The sequence below is a fragment of the Ailuropoda melanoleuca genome, chromosome 9 (genome assembly GCF_002007445.2).
Source record: "Ailuropoda melanoleuca isolate Jingjing chromosome 9, ASM200744v2, whole genome shotgun sequence".
Classification (NCBI taxonomy): Eukaryota; Metazoa; Chordata; class Mammalia; order Carnivora; family Ursidae; genus Ailuropoda; species Ailuropoda melanoleuca.
Genome location: NC_048226.1, coordinates 68,364,714 through 68,369,785, shown reverse-complemented (window position 1 = coordinate 68,369,785; position 5,072 = coordinate 68,364,714). Strand labels below are relative to the sequence as shown.

General features: G+C 40.0%; 1 pseudogene; it reads left to right on the top strand.

Annotated features, from left to right (window-relative positions):
* The first annotated feature begins 375 nt into the window (after nucleotides 1-375).
* Nucleotides 376-2,299, top strand: LOC109491321 (annotated as a pseudogene).
* The last annotated feature ends 2,773 nt before the right edge of the window (nucleotides 2,300-5,072 follow it).

Sequence of the window (5,072 nt, the reverse complement as noted above, 5' to 3'; positions counted from 1 at the left end):
AAATGCTTTTACAATCTATGTTTAGTCTAAAACAACCAACCAGGTAAGACTATGATCAGTTCTTAGGAGAGCTACGTAATGCTAACATGTATAAGAACTTAAGAACATTGTATAAGAACATTATGAGAAAAATCATAATCACCAAATAACTTCCCACAATCTTCCACTATGTAAGGTGTCTACAAGGTGGTACATCAGAGTGTTTGTGAAAATGTACATTCCCAGCTCCCATCTCAGATGTACTAATCCTAAATCTCTGGGAGCAGGCTGTGAATGTGTATTTCTAACAGGCTCCTCTTCCTCCAAGTGATTGTGAAGTGCTCTAAAGATTTAAACCACTACTCTTAAGGACCGAACAATAACAGTTATAAGGAAATGAAGTCCAAGATAAATGAGGAGATGGTAAGAGAGTACCAGCTGCCTCAAATGAGTTTAATTCTGCAAATCCTGTGAAATACATCTAAAATACAGATGTGATCATACAAACATCAATGTCAATCTTTAAGCAGTCCTGGAGAGGGGCACGATCACCAAAGCTTGGAGATAGGCAAATATTGGTTGCTGTTACATGGCAAAAAGGGGGATTTAAGAAAATACAAAATTGTTGGTTTTGTATGGATTCCCAGCAAAACTTTGGAAAGAGTTAACAAAGTGTTTATAAGCACTTAAAAATGCAATGTTGATTATTAAGAGCCAGCCTGGAGTCCCTGTAAATAAATCTGTATGTGTCTCTCTTTTTTTTTTTTTAGCTGCATCAACCCCTTGTTGAAAATAGTCAAGTTATAAATTGTAAAAAAAAAAAAAACCTACACATACTAAATTGGCTGGCTTTCTTTCTTTCTTTCTTTCTTTTGATAAGTCTGCTAGAACAGAGGAGTGATGAAGTTAATTTATGTAGAGTTTTTCCTAGGCATTTGACAAAGTATTTCATGATATACATTAGGCAGGATGGAGAAATCTGAAAAAATTGATAGAATCATTATTATTTATTGAGAGCCTACTATATGTCAGGAACTATGTGAAGCATTCTGTGAGTATTAATTCATTTAATCCTCAACCCATCCCTATAAAGTAAAAACAAGTGTCCCATTTTACAGATGAGGAAAGTAAACAGAGATTCATCAGGTAATTTGCCCAGGTCATATAGCTAGGGTTTGAGGGGTCAAGCCTGAGATCAAAGCTTGGGTGCCTAAAAATTGCACTATATTTCAGAAGGATGGACCCACAACTGGGTAAAATGCCTATACAGAAATAGTCCATCTGTAGATTCATGCCAACCTGAGGGAATCACTAATGCCTGCTGTGAGTCTATAAAATTACAACAGACTTGCTCAACATATTCATTAGCAACTTGGATAAAGTACAGAAGTTGGGCTTATCAAATTTATAGATGGCAGAAAGCTAAAGGGGGGAGTTAGCTAATACTGTAAGTGAGAGAATCATGATCTAGAATGATCTTGACAGATGAGAATAACAGGCCAGAGCCAACAAGATGAAATTTAATAAAGACCATGGTAAAATCCTATTACTCTGGTTACACAAGTAAGTACAATTAGGAACACCCTGCTTAAGAGCATAATACAAAATGTAGAAACCTAGAAAATTCATTAGATCCATTGATATGGTCAGTCTCCTACAAATTGAGTCCAAAAGGAGAATTATGCAACAACAGCAAAATGAACTCCAAAGCTGAAGGTACCCTATTTCATCCAATCTGAGATGCCATTGATTGTAAGATGCACCAGGGCTTAAGTACCATCAAGAAAAGGGGGGGGGATGCCATCAATAAAACTAGGACACAATACTTTCATATCGCCTAGCATTTTTATTTTATAATAATTGAAAGAACTTTTGGACCTTTAGTAGCTCTTTGAGAAAGATGTGGTGGTTGTTGCAGCTCCTGACTTGCAGCTGTTAGCTCTTGCCAGGGACAGGCTTTTAAGGAGGTTTTCAAGGACACCAGAAAGACACCCAGGGAGCCACAGAGGCGGGGTTCACCAAACTAGAGTCACGCTAACCAGCCACGATGGAAATCCGCTGCAGAACGTGTCAGCAGACTTGATTGGAGGCACAAAGGAAAAGAACCTCACAGTGAAAGGACTTAGTCTTCCACCAAGACTCTTAGAATCACTGCGAGAAAAATTTTCCATGCTGGCGGTTCTAGGACTTGGGATTACTTCCAGATGAGAATCCACAAGTGAGCACGGCTTTGGCCGTTTCTTCCAAGACTGTCCAGCAGATTACTTCCATCAGTATTGAGCTGGGAGTACAGGTTGGAGTCACTATTGCTGATGTTTAAATTAGCTTTTTAAATTAATTGATCATGAGTTACAAAAAAAAAGTTTGACAGATCCTATCATGTCAATTGTGCATAGGAAAGAAGAAAAATGTAAGAGAAATAAATAGGTTAAAATATTTTCCCAAATGTCTCATTTGGAGTCCAATCTTCTGAAATGCATTTCACTTCAAAGTTGGGTATGTATGTCTTGTTTTTCCAAGCACAGTTGTCCTCTGCACCACCAGGAGTATCCATACTCCATTATGCAAAATTTATTTTTAAAATTTTTTTAATGATTTTATCTATTTATTTGAGAGGGCACACATATGAATGGTGGAGGGGCAGAGAGAGAGAGAAGCAGACTCCCTGATGAGCAGGGAGCCCAAGCAGGGGCTTGATCCCAGGACTCTGAGATCATGACCTGAGCCAAAGTCGGACACTTAACTGACTGAGCCACCCAGGGCCCCTATGTAGAATTTGTTTAAACAGTTCTTTCAAGGATTATTTTCCATGCCAATGACTCCACTCTCTACCCCAAGTTTTAATACAGGTCCTTTCTTGGTCTTTTTAGAAGGTGTCAACAGAGGATTTCAGAAAACAACCAGGATTTTTCTACTTCCTGAAATGGTATTTAAATTGTTTATTGAATGAAAGTTGATGAGTTGCTGTTGTCCATTTTTTGCCATGAGAAACCTCAAGCCGGTTGGTACATGTGCAGGCAGCCACTGCTACGTTTTGTCTGCTGCCTGGCCAGCAGCAGTTATCAGATACCAGGGAGCAGAAGATGCATCTTAAGTTCAGAGATGCCAAATGTGAAAAGATGTGTATCTAGGAGTCAATAAATTTCTGTAATTATGCTCTACCTGCAGGTTGGACCCCATCCAAACTTTGGGATCTATACTGTCCCATGGCAAGGGAAGTTCAAGGGACTCTTACATTCATGGATCTAATTGTCACAGTTCTGTCTAGTCCGGTGTGACTTCATCTAATAACCCATAATTTTGCTAAGAGAAGAATATGAATCCTCAGCTTTCCAGGCAGGGGCATGAGTTAGGCAGCTGGAGAGTGCCTTTGGCTGACTGACAATCCGTAGCCCATCTCCATGTGTCTACCCAGTGCTCCACACCTCATGGAATGGGCAGTACACATCACACACTTGACGACAATCTTTCCTGAAATGTGTGGTGATGAAGTTGGGGATTTGCAGACAACAGGATGCCTCTCTTATAAATATTCTCATGAAGATCATAAATATTGAGCTCAGGCTGAGTTGGGTTCTATTCTGACACTTACTAGACACGTGATCCTGGCCGAGCTCGCCTTGCTAAGCTTCAGCATCCCTGCTGGCATAGGACTCCATTGGTATAATAATAATTATCACTATTAAATATGATAATGTATATAAAATGCTGAACACCATGCCTGACACATACAGTGAATGAACAGTAAATGGTGTACCAGAATGAATTTCAGGTGGATCAAAGACTTAAATGTAAAAAGTGAAATAATAAAAATAGTTGAAGATGATATGGGAGATTGTTTTTATAATGTCAGAATGGAGAGGGCTTTTCTAAATATGATATATGTGAGGAGGAGGAGAAGGAGAAGGAAAAAAAGCCCAAAATGAAAAGATGGATACATTTGACTACTCAAAAAACAAAACCTTCTATGTAGAAAAATATACCATAAACAAAGTAGACAGCCAAATGACCACCCGGAAAAAAAGCAGTTGTACCATGTAACACAAAGGGTTAATTTTCTTAATATATAAAGATCTAGGAACCAACAAAGAAAACATCCTTAAACTAATTGGAAGTTTGGCAAGGGATATTTAAAAGAAATAAAAATTGCTCTTATACACATAAAAATATGCTTAAAATCATTCATAAAAAAAGAAATTCCGTAGATAAGTAAAAACTACAGCAAGCTATTTGGCTTCCGGCCCCTTCCTCCAACAATGTGTTATACCCACCTGCTGGGACCTCTGCCCACTAACAAGTGCCAGGTTCTTCCTCACTCTGCTGCTCTTCACCTTGGACTCCCTTTCTTGCCTCCTTCTAGGAACCCCCACTGAGTGAGAAAGCCTATTGAGGAAGGAAAGGCTTGCCCCTGCACTGGCCCCAGGAATTCCCCCAGCTTCCAGGTTCTGAGGATGCTAGACTGGCTCTCCCCACTGAGGACAGAGCTCTAACTAGGATAGAACTTAAAAACAGGTTTGGTTTGGTTTGGTTTTTACATAGTATTGAGTCCATATTCAGGGAGCAATACTCTGGAGTATTCTGCACTGATCGACCCACGTTTCTTTCTCAGCTAAAGGGCAGTACATTGAAAGGAGGGCAGCCACCTGGGGGGTAGGTATTGAAACTATGTCATTCAGAAAGCAGATGAAGGAATTGAGGATGTGAGGGTTTTGGGGAAACTACTGGAAGGAAACACAGCTGTCCTAGAGCAGGTGAGGGGCTGTCTGTCCTAGGAGGTAGGTTAGGCTTGCCAGGTATAGCAACTGAAAGCAGAACTCAGGGCAAAGGGTAGAAGTCATGGGAGAAGATTCAATAAACTTCAGAGCAATCAGAGCTTGCTAAAAATGTAATGTATGCCTTCTAAGGGAACAACCTTTGTAGCTAGACATATACAAGCAAATGGTGGATGACAGACTTCAAGGGAGAAATCCTTTTCAGAGAGGCTACCATTGGCCAACCTAAGATCTCTCTGTCTCTCTCTCTCTGTCTCTGTCTCTCTCTCTCTCTCTCTCTCTCTCTCTCTCTCACACACACACACACACACACACACACAC